Source organism: Callithrix jacchus, chromosome 9 (genome assembly GCF_049354715.1).
Source record: "Callithrix jacchus isolate 240 chromosome 9, calJac240_pri, whole genome shotgun sequence".
NCBI classification, from domain to species: Eukaryota; Metazoa; Chordata; class Mammalia; order Primates; family Cebidae; genus Callithrix; species Callithrix jacchus.
In genome coordinates this window covers 7,137,918-7,158,813 of record NC_133510.1, presented here as the reverse complement: position 1 = coordinate 7,158,813, position 20,896 = coordinate 7,137,918, and the positions used below count along the sequence as shown (strand labels likewise).

At 38.5% G+C, this 20,896-nt stretch overlaps 1 non-coding gene across 1 annotated transcript; it reads right to left on the bottom strand.

Moving 5' to 3' along the window:
* Positions 1-323: 323 nt before the first annotated feature.
* On the bottom strand, positions 324-430 carry LOC118144596 (U6 spliceosomal RNA). The gene has a single exon (XR_004729364.1). It is a non-coding gene; the product is annotated as a U6 spliceosomal RNA (small nuclear RNA).
* Between the last annotated feature and the right edge of the window lie 20,466 nt (positions 431-20,896).

Genomic DNA, 20,896 nt, shown 5'->3' with positions numbered 1-20,896 from the left:
GTTGGGGAAGTTCTCCTGCATAGTATCCTGAAGAGTGCTTTGCAGCTTGGATTCATTCTGTCTGTCATATTCAGGTACACCTATCAGACATAGATTAGGTCTTTTCACATAATCACATATTTCTTGGTGGCTTTGTTCATTTCTTTTTACTCCCTTTTTCTCTAATCTTGCCTTCTCATTTTATTTCATTGAGCTGATCTTCAATCTCTGATATCCTTTCTTCTGCTTCATCAATTTGGCCATTGAAGCTTGTGTATGCTTTGTGAAGTTCTCGTGGTGTGTTTTTCAGCTCTATCAATTCATTTATATTCTTCTCTAAGCTGAAAAATATGGAACCCTTTATGAATTTGCATCTCCTCCCTGCTCAGGGTCCATGCTAATCTTCTCTGCATTGTTCCAATTTGAATATATGTGCTGCCGAAGCAATCACAAGGAGCTGTTCTTTCTAGAAGTTTTCCCTAGACCTGCTACTTCAGAAGGCATGTGGTCTGCCTTCCAAATCGTTGGAGGCAATAGTTTACCAGATGTTTTGCCAGGGTATGCCAAATATTTGTGGGTTTCTCATCTCCAACAGCCTTCTGTTGCTCTACTGATAAACCAATGTCACATTTTAGGTATTATGATGGTAGCATTCCATATATGGTAGTTTTTTCTGTATTAGGTTAAGGATGGCGGCTAAAAAAGAAACTCTAAAACATGATGCTTAAAACAGGATGGAAAATTTTTCCTTTCTCACATAATTATCTGATGGTAGCTCTCTGCCATGTAAATAATCAGGGACTCAGATTCTTTCTATGTTGTTTTCTTATTACCTCATGGGGTATTGTCTTCATTTGCAAGATTAAAACCATATCTCAGGTTTGTCCATCGTGTAAAGAGGAGATTCTGGAGGAGATATGCTTAGAAGTGGGCACATTTAATCCCAGCACTTTGGGAGGCCGAGACGGGTGGATCACGAGGTTGAGAGATCGAGACCATCCTGGTCAACATGGTGAAACCCAGTCTCTACTAAAAATACAAAAAATTAGCTGGGCACGGTGGTGCATTCCTGTAATCCCAGCTACTCAGGAGGCTGAGGCAGGAGAATTGCCTGAACCCAGGAGGCGGAGGTTGCGGTGAGCCGAGATCGCACCATTGCACTCCAGCCTGGGTAACAAGAGTGAAACTTCGTCTCAAAAAAAAAAAAAAAAAAAAAGAAGTGGGCACATTTATGTTCTGCTCATATTTTAATGGTGAAAACAAAGCCACATCCGACTGAAAAGGAATCTGGGAGATGCAGTGTGGGTAAGCAGCCTTTTACAAAGCTTCAGTTGTATTATAAAAAAGTGAGAATGATAGTCAGCAGCCTCTGTTATGGGAGACCGTCTAAAAGTAGGGACCCTTGTTGAGAGGCTGTTGTAATCATAAGGTATGCAATGATCATGGCTGTGTAGAGTAGTAGTAGTAGTAAAGGTGTTGAGGAGGAGTTGGATTTTAGATATATTTCAAAAGCTAGTAGAATTTGCTAATGGGTTGGATATGAGAGAAGGTGACTCTAAGATTTTTGGTTTGTGCACCTGAGTAGTGACATGTACTGAGAAAGGGAAAATTAGAGGAAGGGCAATTTTGAGATGGGGAAAATGAAGAGTTAGATTTTGGACTGATCAGACATCCAAGTCAGCAGGTCATGTGGGGATATATAAGTTTAAAGTTCAGGAATATTATTGGAGATATAAATTTCTGGGGCCATCTGTGTGTAGATCGTATCTAAAGCTATGCATGTGTCATACCACCTAGAGAGTTAGTGAAGCTAAGAAAAGAGGCAAAGAGCTCTAAGAACTGAGCTTTAGTGCACTCCTGTGTTTAGAAGCCATGGAGATTGGGAGAAACCAACAAAGACTTGACAGGGTGGCCAGGGAGGTAGGGAAAGAATTAAGAGATAAAGTTTCCCTAAATACAAGAGAAGAAGGTATTGCAGGAAAGAGAAAGTGGCAGAGTAGCTCAAATATTGGTATTTCAATGAGGTCGAACATGACAATCCACCAGCAATGTTGAGTCCAACTGGTGACTTTGACAGAGCTGTTACATTGCATGGAGTGATTTGAAGAGAGAATGGGACTAGTGGACACACAGAACAAACATGACCGAATTTTGGAGAAGTTTAGATATACAGGGAAGTAGTGAAGTGGAGTAGTAACTTGAAGGAAACTGTGGGAACATAAGTGGGTTCTTTTAATATGAGAGATATTAAAACGGGCTCTATATTCATAGGGATGATCCAGTAGAGAAAGAAACATATCACTAGTATAAGAGGGAGTGATCATCATTGGAATAACGGTAAGCGATGGGCTATAGCATTCCACTGTTGATCTTCATCTCAGAAAGTAACGTGCTTCACCTGTTATCATGAGGGAAGGTAGGGAAATGAGTATAGATGCCAGTAACTTGATAGACACAGCAGTGGAAATGTGCGGGCATTCTTTTCTGATGGCTTCTACTTTATCAACCACTTAGGAAGCAGGGTCCTCAGCTAAGAGAGCATCAGGAGAGAGGAAGTAGAGGTTTGAGAAGAGATGGGAACTTGTGAATTGTGGTCTAGAAGAAGAGGAGTGAATGAATTCAGCATATGTAGAAGAGTTGCTTGATATTCCTGATTATAGCTTTGAAGTGAAACAACCAGGAGAATTGAATATTTTTTTCCAACCTTGTTTGTCTTTGTGATTGTAGGTGCAGAGTAGACAAGAATTGGTTTACCAGCACAGGGATTTAGACAGGTGTGTCTGTCAGGATCCAGTCAGAAGACAGAAATCATACCACCAACTAGAACAGAGAAAATCTAAGATAAACAACAACACCTAGGTGAGTGATGGTTATCTACTAGCAAGGGGTGCACAGAGGCAGTGCCTGCAGAGAGAGACTGCATGCCTACATGCCAATCACAGCACCAGAAATGTCTCTTCTTTCACTTCAAGCCCAGCACTTTCCCTCTAGCATTCTCTATGGGCAGAGCTTATTCTGGAGAAATGTCTGCAGAAGCCAGCTCTGGTGTCACAAAGCAGGGCAAAGAAGATTGGGGTTTGGAATTGAGAGGCAACAACTTAATAACTAGTGCAACCAGATGAGCACAAGGTGGACAGCGTGGGCAAGGAAAGTGAGGTTGTATGCTAGAGAGTGATTATGATAATCATGGAATCTTATCTTGATGAGGAAGGAGAGAAGGAAAAGGAGGTGAAAGGCAATAAAAAGAAGCCACCGCTTCTACCCTGCTGGAATGGCGCTCTCTGGAAGGGTGCACGGTATGACCCTCGCAACTGTTCATCAGTGCTCTGGAATGCACTGTGAGACGCATTTGGACCCCAGAAAGACTGGAAGAGGGTTTTACATGTGAACAAATCTGATTTTTTCTATGTCAATGTTCAGAATTATCATAAAGATCTGCCAGATGAATCCTGTTGGAAAAAGTAAGTGGAGAAACTAATTCGTGCTCAGGCACTTTCATTTACCGTAAGGACCATGGAGAAGGCAAATTTTCACCTAAGCTATTATTGTTCAACATTGCCAAACCTAGGGATCTTTCAGTACTTTTCCACTTTTTTCCTGAGCTGTGAATAAGAATACTAAAAGATTCAGTTCTAGTAATTTGTATAATGAAAGAATGAATGTATTATGTTTTCCACACGACACGAAGACTCTCACATTCCCCTTCTCCTCCGTTGCCTGCATCTCTTCCTCCTCCCACCTCTTGAGAATAATTGACCTAAACATGTAAATGTCTAACAGGGCAATCTCAGGGATCTGCAAGAGGCCACTCAGGAAGAAATCTGAAGTGTGAAGCATTTTACCCCACTAAAATCATGCTAGTTGCTGACAGCCAACTCTGCCTGCCAGTAATTATAGCCTGTCAGGGTTCACAGGCCCTTGCATTTCACAAAGATGTGTGAATTGCACATGTCTTACATTTCTTAGTAGGGGCCTGCCCTACAGCAATATTTTTACCAAATGACAGTTTTCAGGGAGGTATTGGATCTTATTTAAGTAAAAAAAAAATAATAATAATAGTTACCCTTCACTGTAAGACCACAAAGGAGGCTGCAATCAATGAATTTGCAGTCAGGTACGTTGCTCAAGGCATTAGCTCAGTTTGGTGTAGAGCTGTTTGTTTACAAGTCATTAGGAGACCCCAGACTCATTTGTGGTGACAGGTAGTCTTCATTCCTTTATCTGCTTTTTTTTCCTCCTTAAACGAATTTTTGATTGTGGTAAGATATACATAACATAAATATGACTATTTTAACCTACTCATTTAGATGTCTCATGGGTAAGCTGCCTCTTTTTAATCTACCTATGCAGTATAAAATTAAGAGCAAATTACACCATCATCAAATAGAGGAGGGTTTTTAAAAGATAACTGGAGAGTGATATACAAGGTTTCCCAATCACTACCCCTAATTGCAAAGAGGAGCAAAGAATCTTTCATGAGTATTTTAACTATAATTAAAGACAAATAATCAACTATGAACTTTCCATTATTTTAGCAGTGTGTTCTCTGAGGCAACCGAACTTTTCCCAGGGGAAAAGAGATTACTGTTTGCCGTAAATCAAACGTGTGTGGAAAGCAGGGCATACAGCGAAGTGGGAAGTAAGAGAGGTAAGACTCCAGGAAAGCAGAGAGAGAATTTCTGGGTCAAGAAGAGGTAGGAGAACTTTTGCAAGCTAAACGAAGAAGGATTTAATAAGGGAGAAACCTAAATAACATGAAATTGGAGGAGTGGAGAAGTGGGCTAAAAAGGTGATACAAGGATCATATGTGTAACCTGCTATGGGGAGTCTAGTCAAAAACAATCAACTTCCAGCCTGGATTTCATTAGAAAATTCTTCATTCAACAGAGACAAATTCAGCTTCTATTTTTTTTTTTTTTTTTTTTTTTTACACATAACAGTTGATCACTGGATGAGCAAGATATACCCAGAGTCGGCACCCTCACTGTGTTGGCGTAACAATTCTGGAGAGGAGGTTGTGTGTTGGGGTGAATGCGGAGACTAGAAAGTGTTCCTGCTCTTCTAAGGTCAGGGAATTCATTCATTTATTCTTTTATTTTTGAGATGGAGTTTCGCTCTTGTTACCCAGGCTGGAGTGCAATGGCGTGATCTCGGCTCACTGCAACCTCCACCTCCTGGGTTCAGGCAGTTCTCCTGCCTCAGCCTCCCGAGTAGCTGGGATTACAGGCACGCGCCACCATGCCCAGCTAATTTTTTGTATATTTTTTAGTAGAGACGGGGTTTCACCATGTTGACCAGGATGGTCTCGATCTCTTGACCTCGTGATCCACCCGCCTCGGCCTCCCAAAGTGCTGGGATTACATCATTCATTCTTTACTGAAACTTTTTTTTGGCATTTCCTAGGTTCCAGGCAAAAACACTTTTTCACGAGTGGAAGTGAGTCCAGTAAGTTTGTTCTTTTATGGCCCTTATTATTTTGCTAAAGATAAAGACAATAAACACACAAATAAGCAAGAAAAGATCAGGTAACAACCTCTGTGTGAAACCATTACAGCAGAATGGCGAGATAGGGTACACGCCTTCTTGCCTAAAGTGAATTATTAGACACCTTTTATTTTTCCTCCCTCTCTCCTGACATCTTTTTCTTTCTCCTTTGCTTCCTTCGCACATTTTCTGGAGTCCATCTTATGTGTCAGGCATATCTGGTTTATATTTTTATGCTCCCTAAGCCCTACTTGAGAGAAAAAGTACAGTATTTTGCACATAGTAGGCCTCAGCAAGTTGTTGGAAAGATTCAGTTGCTTGCAAACGTACACTGCATGAAATGAAGAACATAAAATATCAAAAGAGATGCAAGAAAAAAATGAGCATAATTAACACAGAAACAGGTTAAAATTAGATGACAGTGAGCCTTATTGGCACAAATAATGACTACATCAATATGGCATTTGAAATAGCAGGACGCCATCATTCATCTCACTTTTGTGTCTCATCTGTCTTATGAATTTGGAGAAAGCAGGGCATTTTGCCAAATTTAGAAGCAATTCAAATTTTGTGTATTAAGACTTTCGACTGAAAGTTGTAGATGTCTGTATTTGAGCTCTGATTGCTGGCAAGATAAAATTTCCCAGTTAACAGAAAACCAGTTTTTCAGATTATGAAAGAGAGAGAGAGAGAGACAGAGAGAGAGAGAGAGAGAGAGAGAGAGAGAGAGAGAGAGAGAGAGAGAGAGAGAGAGACCTAATGTGCAGGGTTAATTGTAAAACCCAGAAACAGATGGACTGATGTCGTCTTAAGAGATGGAAGTAAAAATAGAGGGAGAGCAGTAAGTGGCAGAATGCAATTTGGGGGTCGTTGCTTTTGATCACATAGCCTTAGTATGTTGGGTAACTAACAAGCTTAGGCTGATTTTCCCTGGTAAAGGAGCTTGGGATGACATAAGCCAAACATTTTTCCTCTTAATTCTCCTGGTAATAGCAATTTATCTTTTTCAAGCAGCAATGGAAATGGAGGAATGCTCACGAATGCAGATGCTGGACCTCTCTGCCCACCTCATATGTAAATGTTATAATAGGATTTACCTGACTTAGCAGTACAGTGGAAGCTCCCAGAATTCATTTTGATTCTTACCCCTGCTCACAAAGGCTATATAGGTTTGTAGAAAAGATCAGCATTAAGCAGAAAAAGTCACAGCCATACTAACACTTTTGGAAAGCATGAGTTTACCATAATATAAGCCAATCTAAAATCCTGGTCAGAAAGTTATGAGTGTCTTAGGGTGGAGGTGGCTTATCCACAATTGACTTAGGCAGATGTTGTATCTTGCGTTTCAACATTCATGAATAAATTCCCTCAACCTAAGGCATATAAACACACATTCATGAAAGAATCCACATGACTCTCTTTATTTTTAGGAGATTACATAAAATATTTATGTCCCTCTGTCTTCCTAACCAATTACTTTCCCTAAGAAAAAAAATAATACATATGAAATGTGATTAAAAATTTACCTTGTACCAAATAACTTGCAATTAACTCATTCATTTCCACATTTCTTCACTCTCAGTTACAGTTGGAATGCACTGTAAAACAACTATCACTTTTGAACCTTTCAAACTGGAAATACACCATATCAATGGTGGCAGGCAAGTCAAAACACAATGTAGATTTTGTATCAATCAGAATGTCAAATGATCTCATTAGAGTTTCAGGTCTGTATGTGGGTGCATTTTCAACTACTCCGCTTTCCTGCATGAAAGTTTAGCAAAGATTAAGTCATTTACCAGCGACAGTTGGCTGAGGCAGCTGAGTGGAGGCTTTGATGAAATGTGTCAGTCATTTCCCAGCAACTCTGCCTTAGACAGTAAGCTATTAGGAGTAACCGCTGTCAAAGAACTATGGTCGATGTGGTTGGAATTATTTTGACAGGACATTCCTCTCCTAAATATTTTCTTTAACTTGTTTGTGAGACATTTTTATGACTGTATTTACTATTAAAATTAACATTCTGAACACCATAGCCTGGATTTATTTTTGAAAAGAAAATCTGGGGGGAGTAATGAGTGGAAAGGATGGACTTTAGAATTCATATAGAGAAATAGCAGTACGTATGTTCAGTACGTGGGTGATGGGATCAGTCATGCCACAAATCTCAGCATCACAAAATATACCCATACAACAAACCTGCAACTGTACCCCTTGAATGTAAAATAAAAGCTGAAATAAAAAATTAATTATGCACATAAGTAATACATAATTAAAAAGGAATGTCACATAATATGCTATTTATATAATATTTTGTTCCAAATTTTGCTTAAAATTAACCAGCTAATCTTATTAGCTAAATTTGAGGAATCAAATATTGTTTCTGTTCTTGTACATCTCATAGCCTGAACCAAACCCAAATATCTCATGGTGCTGGTATGTAGCACAAACTCTAAACATCTGCTTGTGACATATTTATTTAAAGCAGAAAAATCTCGGGCTTCTAAGGGTCTCAGTAACGGATCATGCCAGAGACTATTCCAACTATTTCAGATACTAAACTTTCAAAATGCTACTATTTCTCTTTCCCTGAAAAATTTATAGTGATCAGATCCTAACAAAATTTGGAGTCTCTGAGCAGGTATACAGAAATATCCACATATAAAGAAAGTTTAACATACAAGAAAATGAATTTGAAGCAATGACCATTCAATATTTAAACAGTGATTTCCTTACATCAAAAGAAGCTACTTTAAATTTATCTTATATAAAAGATCCGCTCAAGGTCCGTGCCTTCTGTTTGAACGTGTTTCATGGGATTCTTAGCCACATGAAAAACAACAGTTTTTAGTAGAAGCAGAAGGCCTTCTAGTTCAAAAGTGTCCCTTCAAATGATCTTATGTGTGTTTTCCAAAATTGAATATTCATCTTAGGATTTTAAACGTTGATTTAAGACTTTAGTGAAAGACGTGTATTTGGGAAGCTGAACCAAACAGTGGGAGTATTGTTACATATTTCGCTGAATATGAAGGAACTTTATTTGGGGTTAATTTTTTAAGGAGAAAAATCTTACTTTAAAAATATTGTGAGTTATGTTTTGAGACCTTGAAAACTTTTTGTAGGTGAATTATCAAGTGGCATTGGTTCGAGGAGGGAAAAGACATGTCAACAGATAATTACAATAACATGTGATAAGTGCTATTATAAGAATTTGTGCCAAGTCCTCTGAGAGGGTTCCTCCCCTTCCATATGGGGATTTTTGGCAATGACAGAATCAGGGTGTGGGTGAATTTGCTCAAGTGATTGCAGTCAGGTCAGGAGATTTAAAAACTCTTGAAGTAGGGACTTAAAATGGTCTTCCTGCTCATTGTATGTTGGGTATGAAGGAAATAATGCTAAATAAGGGAAAAAAAGGACATTACTAAGATTATTTGAAAACTCACTCTGGCATTCTAACTGAAGCGAAAATTTCACCTATAACTGAATACAGTTATAACGCTTAAAATGTATATGGCACTTTGTACTTTTCAAAGTAATTTCTCAATGTAGTAGCATTTGCCTTAAAAAGTAATTTAATTTTTAATATATCCATTCATATATCAGTCATTCATTCATTCATTCCAGTATGCTGTGTGCCAGGTGATATGTCAGAGCTGATAATGCAAAGATGAATAAGACATTGCTCCTTTTTTTATATACTGCATTCTTACTAAACTGTGAACATCTTTGAGGATAAATGTGTTTGTAGCGCATAGGTACTCACTGTCTGTCTGTTGAATGAATATTTGAATTTATGAATAATGAAGAAGTGTTCTGATCAAGTTGCAAATAAAGAATGTATTTACCAAACTGAAGTTTGGGCATATTCAGATAATAGGTAGTGGAGTCAGAAGCCCTGGTTTGATGTCGTAGCTTGGATATACTAGCACGAATTTGGCAAGTTTACTTAACCTTTTGTAGTCACATTTTCCTAAATTTGGGGATAAAATAATCTCTCTCTTAAAACGTTGTTATGAGGGTGAATGTGCAAGTTCCTTCTAATCGAATGTGCTATTTAGATGTTAGTATTGTTACAAATAACATGCTTATATTCTACACTTTAGGGCAACATTTAAAGGGAAGTTGCTCTATTAATCATAAAGTAGCATGTTCTTTCCACAATGGAGAAATCAAGAGTGCTATTCCCGGCAGGATGCCAGTCATTCTGGGTAAATGACATCAGTGATAAGAATCAGATTCCTCAAGGCCTTAGAAAGAGAAATTCCATTTGACCCAGCAATCCCATTACTGGGCATATATCCAAAAGACTATAAATCGTTCTACTATAAGGACACATGTACACGAATGTTCATTGCAGCACTGTTTACAATAGCAAAGACCTGGAATCAACCCAAATGCCTATTGATAATAGACTGGATTGGAAAAATGTGGCACATATACACCATGGAATATTATGCAGCAATCAGAAATGATGAGTTCGTGTCGTTTGTAGGGACATGGATGAATCTGGAAAACATCATCCTCAGCAAACTGACACAAGAACAGAAAATGAAACACCGCATATTCTCACTCATAGGTGGGTGATGAAAAATGAGAACACATGGACACAGAAAGGGGAGTACTAAACACTGGGGTCTATTGGGGGGAAAAGGGGAGGGCCAGTGGGAGGGGGAGGTGGGGAGGGATAGCCTGGGGAGAAATGCCAAATGTGGGTGAAGGGGAGAAGAAAAGCAAAGCACACTGCCATGTGTGTACCTACGCAACTGTCTTGCATGCTCTGCTCATGTACCCCAAAACCTATAATCCAATAAAAAATTAAAAAAAAAAAAAGAGATACAGAAATAAAATTGAATTTTAGATTATTAAAAAAAAAAAAAAAAAAAAGAATCAGAGGCCAGTACTGAAGACTGTATATTGATGGGCTGACTGAAGGGGATGGGAGGTGTTGTGACTTGGGAGTAGCATAGATCCCATGCAGTTGTAACTGAAGTACAGGGTTCTAAGTCTGGCCACAAGGCAAGCTTGCTCCATGGCCAATGAACGGTCCCAACAGTCACCACTCAGGCATCTGAATCTTGGGTCAGACATTCTGATGATATTTGGAATGCCACTGAATAGGAGCTAAGGAACTAGACGATTTTTATAGATGAAGGGGTATCATGGACATTGCTAAATATACATGAAGATGGAAATAATTGAAACGAGACGAGGCTTATAGACAGTGGCCTAGATGACACAGATGGCAATGACACTGTTATTATTGCTACCTCCACCACCATCAGTAACAATATGTTGACAGTCTACCTAACAGTCTTCATTATCTCTATTAATACTCATGAAAAACTGGTAAAGTGCCCGTTCATTTTATGGATAAAAGGGTACATCTGGATGCCTCAGATGACTTGTCTGAGGCTATATTGCAAGTAGATTGACTCAGCCCTTGTGAACCCAGGTTCACTGCTATTTCAGGTAAGAGACCTGCTCCTTTATTCTTCAAAAGGCAGGATGTCTACGTGTCGTGCAGAGTGGACTGGGGGAACAGAAATGTTCCCTGGGGAGTCAACGGTATTTGCTACAGGATGCCTTGGATTGTTTCTTACATGTGTACATCTTCTCCGTGATGAAATGAAAACTCCCTGAGAGCAGTAAGCACCATCTTATTCTTCTTATTCAGCTCTGAGGACAGTGGATGTACCTAATAGACTGTGTAAATATGTTTTAGCAATTATTAATGTTATCATAAATATCTATTGAAAATTTGCTTTCCAGTTAAATACCTTACTGAGAAGTGCTAGCCACTGTTGCCTCACCCCTCCTTTTTTTGAGATGGAGTTTCACTCCGTTGCCCAGGCTGGAGTGCAGTTGCGTGATGGCCCACCTCAACCTCCCTGGTTCAGGCAATTCTCCTGTCTCAGCCTCTTGAGTAGCTGGGACTACAGGCACGCACTGCCATGCCCAGCTAATGTTTTGTGTTTTTAATAGAGATGGGGTTTTACCAGATTGGCCAGGCTGGTCTCAAACTCCTGACCTCAGGTGATCCACCCGCCTCAGCCTCCCAAAGTGTTGGAATTACATGCATGAGCTACTGCGCCCAACCCCACCCCTGCCCTCTCTAACACACATACACAGATGTTACTACAGAGCCCATTTCTTTCTCACATCCATGCTGCTATTAGATCCCTTGATGTATCCCATAACCAGCATGTCGTGGTCTCTTCAGGCAGGGTGACTGCCACGCACACCTCCTTGTTGCCACGTTGCCTGCAACCATGATCCTCTTTTCTATAAACATAGCACCAGGAACATCGAATCTGCAACATGATATCCCATGCTTTATTTTATTGCTTGCTTCTTAGTGAAGTTTCCTTCAAACTTCATTATTTGATTTAGCTTATTTAAGGAAGGAGAGACAGAAGACAGAGCAAAATGGGCAGAAGTAGAATGAGTGAAGAAAAAATATCTTAAGTAAATGTAGAACTTTAAGACATTATTTGTATTCAAAATTAATTTGTGTAAGTCAGTCTCATTTCTAAAAACTAGACTATAAGCTTATTCGTCGAATGGAAGCTTAGGTGAGACGCGAATGTAGAACAGGTACCCATTTTTCTTGTGTACGAAGTTGCTGCTACTGTGTCAGACCTGTCTGGCTCTTCTTATCATGCCAGGTGCTTTCTCTCCTGGTTTGATCTTTTTAGAAAGCTGCTGGCAAGGGCTTCAAAGGGTAACCAGCTGAAACTCACCATGCCGTAGGTTGCTGACTATAAAAAAATTCTCTACCCAGTTCTCAATCAGTAAGGCTCTAACAGAAACACCTTGGAAGCTTCTCAAGCTATCTGGGTCCGCTCATCCTCTCTCCAGTGAGGTATCAGAATGTCTGATGGGAAGATGAGCACATGAGATTTGGAAAAGCTTCCTAGTTGGTTCAATCTTTCTGCCTATCTTTCCTCTGAGAATTGTTGGCCTAGTAGTTAGGAACATGTTCTTTGGATTGAGTTACTTCTGTATTTAAATCCTGGTGAAGGCACTTGTTGGCTCCATGACATTGAGAGAATTACATAATCTCTGATGATCTTCTCTTTCCTTTGAAAAGTGTAGTTAATAATTACTCAAATAGGCATAAATTGCTAACATATGTTCCAGACCTGTACACTGAATACCCAGAAACATTGAAAGAAAATTAAAGAAGACCTAAATATGTGAAAAGATATATCATAGTCATAGATTGGAGGACTTAATATAGTTGAGTAATTCTTCATCAATTGATGTATGGAGTCAAACCAGTGCCAATAAAAACCTTAATGTGAGTGTGATTTTTATAAAAGATGATGCACTGATTCTAAAATTCATAAGGAGACACAAAAGATCTGGAAGAGACAGAAAAAAATTGAAAAAGGTAAAGGAGGACGGAGAATTTATACCTCCAGATTTCAAGACTTACCATAGTAATCAATGCCATGTGACACTGGCATAATTACAGACATACAGACAGATGGAATAGAATAGAGTCCAGATATATATGGTCAGTTGAACTTTGACAAAGATGCTTGAATAATTCAATAGGGAAAGAATAATTTTTTAAATAAATGGTGCTGAAAAACTGGTTATTTGCATGGAAAAAAATTAATCGAAATCTCTATTTTACAGCATCCACTAGAGTAAACTGGAGATGAATCATAGCCCTAAAGACAAGTGATAGACATAGTCCTAAAACACCTAGAAGAAACGACAATGAAATACACACACACACACACACACACACACACAAACAGAGGCTGCAATGCAGTGGCGTGATCTCGGCTCATGCAACCTCCACCTCGCGGGTTCAAGAGATTCCCCTGCCTCAGCCTCCTGAGTAACTGGGACTACAGACACACACCACCACACCTGGCTAGTTTTCTGTACTTTAGTAGAGACAGGGTTTCACCATGTTCGTCAGGATGGTCTTGATCTCCTGCCCTCATGATCCACCCACCTCCGTCCTCCAAAGTGCTGGGATTACAGGTATGAGCCACCAGGCCTGGCCAACAAAAAATATTGTTAACAATTGGGTACACAAGATTTCTTAGGACACAGGAAGCACTAACTATACAAGAAAATAGTTAATGAACCGACAGCATCAACATAGCATCAAAACTGTCAGCATTTGCTCTTCAAAAGACACCACTGAGTAAATAAAAAGAAAAATACCCAACTGAGGAAAAAATATTTGCAATAGCTGATAAAGAATTTGAATCTAGAATAACTCTTAATAAGAAGACCAACAGTGCTCCAAAATGAACAAAAGATTTGAATAGATATTTAAAGAAAAGAAGACCGTGATGGCCATGAAGAGATGCCCAACATCACTGGTGATTAGAGAAATTCAAATGAAAACCAGAATGAAGTACTACCTGACACACACTAGAACAGTCAAAATGAAAAAAGACCGACAGTATCTATTTTGCTGTTGAGAATGTGAAATAGCACAATCACATTGGAAAACAGTTTGGCAGTCTCCTATAAAGTTAAATAAACACTTAACATATACCCCAAAATTCTATACCTAGGCATATATCCAAAAGAAATGAAAACATATGTCCACTGAAAGGCTTGGACACAAATGTTCATAGCTGCTTAAAAAAAGTAACAGCCCCAAATTGGATACAGCTTAAATGTCTGTCAACAGGTGAACGGATACATTGTGTTATAGACATACAATGGGATATTATCACGTGGCAATAAAAATAAACTAATACAACAACACTGAGAAATCTGAAACATAATGCTGAGCAAAAGAAACCAAACACAAAACAGTATTTACTACACAATTCCATTTAAGTGAGATTCTGGAACAGGCAAAAGTAATCTATTGTAACAGAAATGAGATCAGTGGTTGCCTGGAAGCACAAAGAGAGCAGCTGGGTTACACTGAAAAGATTCCAAGGGAAAATCTTGGAAATGTCCTTTATTTTGACTTAGGTGGTGGTTTCATGATGTATTCATTTTTCAAAACTCACCAAACTCTACACTTAAGATTGAATGCGTTTTATTGTTTAAATGCCGGCTTTTTAAATTACAAACTTAAAAATATATTGGGTCAGTTTGAGACATCACCAGTAGTCTACAATTGTGTGTGTAAAATATAAAAATTCAAATATGAAATGAAATACACATGAATGAAATACATGAATGTAAGCTGCGGTTATTATAGAATGCCACTAGCTTATAGGCAAAGACTTTGTTGAGAAAAAAAAAAAAAAAGAAACAACAAATGAAGCAGATACTTTGTTGGCATAACAATCCTTTAAGTTCCTCAATGAGAATTGGACCATTTCAGCAAAACAAAAGCTTATTGGTCCATTAGATGCTTTGTTTTGAAGACTCTGGAAGAAACCTTTACTATGGCATCATATCCATACTAAGAACATGGACTTGATCACTTTAGAACATAGATGTACCACCCAAAAGATGTGGAACCTTGGGATTTGGCCCTCAGTGAGAAGTGATGCACATACCTGTCAGATCTCGAATTCACCGAGAGGCAACCCACCTGGAAAAAATAAACAGATTTGTACTGTTTTCTGAGTTCTGCATGTTTATGATAGGCTAACAAAATTGCTTTGAATCTGATAATGTACCTGTTCTCATGTGTCCTTCTGAGCTTCGACTAGAGCCTTACAGTTTGGTAAAGAACAAAAATATATAACCCCGTGTATACAGAATAGCTTAAAAATATTTCTAGTTTTAGTAATTCAGTTTGATGTAAATTTTCAGACTTGATTTTTTTTCTACTTAAAATCATCTAATCAATCAACCAGCCACATATAAAAACCAGACTCTATTTTAGGCTGCAAAGATGGCTAGTCTCCCGCACCAAAATGGTGAGCTAGGTAGTGGGAGGCTCTAGACATTTCATTAGGAGGCTGGTCAAGTTGGTGGAGAACATGAAAACTCTGTTGGACAAAGAATGAATGAGAAGAGAAAGGTCACCTCTTTGAAGGTCTGTCATGTGTAAGAGAAAACAATTTTCCTTTGCTGCTCTAAAGGCTAGAAATAAATCCAATGGGTAGAAATGAAGAATATGAACAGACACTTTACAAAAGAAGACATTTATGAGGCCAACAAACATGTGAAAAAATGCTCATCACTGGTCATCAGAGAAATGCAAATCAAAACCACATTGAGATGCCATCTCACACCAGTTAGAATGGCGATCATGGATATAGGGAGGCCAATAATTGGGGCCATCAGCACAATCAATCTATGAGGTACAATCATCAGATAGATGAAAAGTGCTAAATAAAATAATGTGATGGAGTCAGACACTCTGCAAGACATTGCAAGAGAGTGACCAAATTTACCATATAAAGCTTCTTGGAGGTAATGGAAAGGTGAATTATGCTGGAGACTGATCAGTTCTGACATTTTTCTAAGAAAACTGGTCAATATTCCCAACATATGTCCAAGAAGCTGACAATTGTATTATAATTTTAAAACAGCAGATGATCTCAATTATAAAATTGTAATGTTCAGAACAATTTAACCAAAGGCACCAGAGTAAATAGTCAGCAACGTGAATATTAGACACATGCAGATTAATGATATGGTGTGAGAACCAGGGACTACTGTTTACCGACAAGGAGTTAGACTCTCACAGCAGCTCTAGAGAAGACTTTTGAATTAATGGCTAATTTCAAACAGAGCATTTAATGTCACCACTTGAAAAGTTTCAGTAATAATTCAAATGGTTTAATTCTAAGCCACTTATGATTAAATTTCAAATATGCTAAGGTATTATTAGACATTTATGGGAAAAATCATTTTTCCCCCTGCAAATTAAAAGTTCTTCTTTGACAATGATTCAAGTTATGATGGGGATTCTTGTTTCCTTTTAATTATAGCGCAAACACTTACATAGATAATGCAGCAATATGATCACTATTTCATTTTGGAGCCATTATTACCAAATGCAAAATATCTCAATCTCTAACACACTCCCCCTCCTCTAGGTTTTCCTTTTAATCCCATAAAAGCATCTGTCTTTGATTTCAAGTGGAGTACCTGCTGTGCAGGATGCAATGCAAATCCAATTTGTGTGTAACAAAACCAAATGGGCTGAAATGAACTCTGCATTTTAAAGATGTTTTTGTTTAATCATCGCCATCACTCGTCTTTAATGAATGCATAATCAAGTTAAACTTCAGGCAAGAAATGGAATGGCTCTTCTTAAGACAGAGAAAGCGAATTCTTGTGATATCCCTTATTGCTGATTTGCCTCCTGTTCCCGTATTGGCAGGAGAGAAATAGGAACAATCTTCAAATGCATGCTATGGCAAACTGTTGAGAACCACGGCATGAGCAGTATCACTGCTCTTTTTTCTTTCTTCCTTCCTTTTTTTTTTCCTTTGGCTTTCATAGAGTTTACAGTAGAAAATGAGAATGCAAGATTCCTGGGTTCTCATTTTGACCTTTTTTCCACATCTCACAAAAATTAGAAGACATAATATAGTACTTTGGAAGTTTAGAAGAGAATGTACGTTGAGGCATTTCTGTGCTACATACATTTAGCCTAAATGTTGACATATGATTTCCTGATTAGAGAAGCTCTTTTGGATAGTGAAACTTCTGCAGTTTTTTCTTTTAGAAAGAGACTCTTACAAAGACCTCAAGGTGTCAGATAACTTTTTGTACAATCTTAATGCTGTTCAGAAACAGATCAGTTACAAACAAGGGAATGCGATGAGAAGATGTTTTATAAGGGTATGCTCTTAGAGATCTTCTAATTTACTCATTTTCTAGATGAGAAAGCAAAGCACAGAATGTGCATCGACTAACATAGGGTCAGATGGTCAATGAGTGGGAGAGCCAGAGTTGGAACACTGGTTTCTGGATCTTTCCAAAGCAATACTAAAATACAGCATTGTGTTACCACAGAGATGCATTGCAACAAGATGAAAGAACTTAAATACATTCTAGAAGAATTATTAAGTGGTAAGCTGTCTGCATAGACTTTGTATTCAAAGTAAGTGTGACAACAGGGTTAGGTATTGTGTCTGAATCTCAAAATACCATTTTCAAGCAAAAAATCTAGGGATTTACAGAATGCCAGAATGCATATTTCTGCTGATTATTTTTAATGGGATAAGAACTGGGATTGGTGTTATTTATAGCTGAGTCTACATGGTGGGATTTGCAAAACTCTGAGACAGACTGCTTGAATACCTGCCATTATACCTGAAATTCCAACATTGCAAGTTATTTTCAGGTGATAAGGCATTGTCTTCTACTAGGGAAAAATTCCTCTGGAGCAATAACCCCGTGGAACCACCATCTGTTCTTTACCTTTTAATTTAAAAAGATTCACTGATTTTCTTTTTGATTAGGGAACACTTCACTGCAAACGAGGTGATGCTATAATACTGTGATTGTATATGATGCTAAATTTTGCCAGCTGATGGGAAGGATAAGGAAGGTTAGCGAATAGTGTCCAGGGCAAGCCTATTAGGTTCTGCAATGAGGTGTTGTAGACAGCAAGGGGAAGGACCAAAACTGAGGGAGCCTCAAAGCTAGATGCCTCTACTCACAACTTGCTTGACGAGGCTGCCCCCGAGTTAAGCCACTTGGAGAGCAGTTAGATCAATGTATATTCCTTTGCTCTTAACTTTTGAATTCAGATTCGCACAAGAATCTGAATGTTGGGTTTAGAATGGTTTTAAAATTCCCCATGTGATGGGACAAAAATTACAAGCTTAGCAATTAAATTGCATTTCAAGGTAATAGCATTTATATAGTGTTTTATATTGACGAAATATTTTACCTCATATTAGACCACCACCAAATACCTTTCACTAACATTGTTCTAGGGAGGCTAAAAGACAAGGTATTCTTTCATCCCTGAAAGATTTCAGTTCCCAAATTGTGCTAGCCAAGATATGTAACCTCTTGACACCCTCGAACTTTTTCATTTTTCTTTATATTGACAAAAATAATACTCTTTTTAATACTGGTGTATTCTGGACACCCAAGGCCAGAAGGTCATCTGTGTAAATGAACCATGTAAACAGCCTGCTATGATCAGATTTTGTTTGGGTTGGGGGGGAGGGAGGTGGAAGAAATTAACATCATCATGTACTTAGTTTGATGTGGTAGATAATTTTGAGCAGTAGACTGTGACCCAGGTGTCCATAAATGAGATTATTTGGGGAGCCGTACCTGGCAATTGAACTCTAGATGCAGGTACACTGGCTACCAAAGAGTCCCATGTACAATAATTTAAAACTTATTAAAAGCAGAAATCTTTTAAGACCTTTTGCAATGTAAGAGTATATCTATCAAAATCACAACGTAGCTTCATACTGTTAATTTAGTTGTTATCAACCCATACGGCCACTGGATGTCCCCACTCTTCCTCAAATCCAGCTAAGGCATCACTTAACTGGCAGTTAGAAAAACAACGCCTTTTCCAGGGAACCCTCAGAAAGATCCTGCAAGAGTTCTGGGTGTGCTTGGCAGGACTGTTTTTCCCTGGCAATAGCAGGACTTATTAGAAATGGGTGACTGAAGAGACTGAGGTCAGTGAGAGGAATTATTTGGCTCATGTCATTCTGTGTCATTGCATATTTACTTCTGTAATCCTCTCCAATTGCTTTTTCTCCCTTAAAAAGCTCTCAAAGGTTAGTAGCGCTGAGGATACTTTTACTGTAATCATCAGAGGTGAAACAAGCATGAGGTGGAAACGACGAGGACGTGAACGAAGGAGCACGACAACTTTGCAACATACATGAAAAATTACTTCATGGGAATGAAGGATAAAACGTATAGGCATTCTTGAGCCTGGTGAAAGGTCTGAATTTTGATCACTCATTTATTCTCAGCAGGTGTACCTACTCAGTAATAGCAGTGTGGCAATGGACTGAACAATGAACTTAAGAGTTAGAAGACCAGAATTTGAATCTCATTTCTGTTACTTGTTTCATGACATGTGACAAGTATGCTTTGTGTCTCTGAACCTTGGGCCCTTGTCTGTGAAATGGGGTGATTTAGTGCTTTCCTCAGATTTCTCGAGAAGCTTAAATTATATTTTTTATATGAAAGAGCCTAGGACACAGTGGTTACAGAATAACTGTCAAATTTCTTAAGAATTTGGGAGGCAATTAAAAATTAAAGAAGGTTTTTATACATTCAAAAGATTTTTGGTCTAGTTGAAATAGAAATAGAAGGATTTGGTGTTACTTACAATATATTTTATTATCTATTTAGAGTGAATAAAAATTATTTAATGACATCAGGTGCCCCTTTGCAATTGTCCCAAAGGGAGAATTATGCATAGCTAGGGAATGCCTCACCTAAAAGGAAAAATTCCCAAATTCTTGGAAAGTGGAAACTTTTTAAAAGAAAAGCACAATGGACACTTAGCTAATTCTTAGGATTTATAGAAAAAGGAGAGTGCCAATGAAACGAATTTCTTTACCGGTGAGTAGCTGAAGTACAGAACTCTGTGCAAAGTTGAGACAAAGTGACTTTGCACCATCAATCTCTTGGCAGCGTAGAAGTCAAAATGAGAAGACCAAGAGCAGTAGAATTTATGTCGTGTCTTTTCACCTAGGGTCTGAGACATTCAGAGAATACGGAAAACAGGATTTCCTTTTCCTGAAAGATTTTATCAGGCTCCCAAATGAAGTTCTGTTTCTCTAATTACATTCTACCACTAGACTATTTTATTTTCCTTTGGGGAAAACAATAAAACTTGCTTGTAACTAAGGAGCAGTCCCAGCACTCAGTTCCTGCTGGGAAAACAGTACTGGGTCTCATCTACTGGGAAAGGACTCATGTCCCTTCTAAGCACTTACTCCCAGGCTCCTAATTGATAGTTCCCAAAGGAGGAAGCTAACTTTGTTTTTTTGGCTATGTATTGGCTCTACAATAGCACCAATATCTCTATATAGATTATCAATCAAACAGCACCGACATCCCCTCTACCTCCCCCCCAAAAAAAACCACACACACACCAGATAGTACTTCTGGCATTGGCAACTTAAATAAAAGTTAACTTAGAGATACAGTCTGATTTGAATGACTAAGAGTAAGATTCTTAATCTTTGATTAGCTTTGGCTCAGTTGAGTCTAAACTGCTGAAAGATTTGGTAGATCAGGAGTTGGGTGGATAAAGAAATCATCCAATTGGGGTTCATGGCCAAAGTATAACCCTTGTAAACTGGTGTTGGCTAGCCTATTGAGAGCTTTCATTGACTGTATTTTGTGAAACGAATCTGCTCACAATGCAATCACGCAAGGTTCTGCACGCGGGAAAGTGCAGGCTCTGCTTCCTTTAAGATGCTCTACCTAAAACACAGACTTGAGTTTACTAAGAACTGGGGTAAAGTCTCACTGATGGTTTCCTTTTTTGGAAACTTATCCTATGTCTTGATTATAGTTAAGATCTTTTACTCATTCA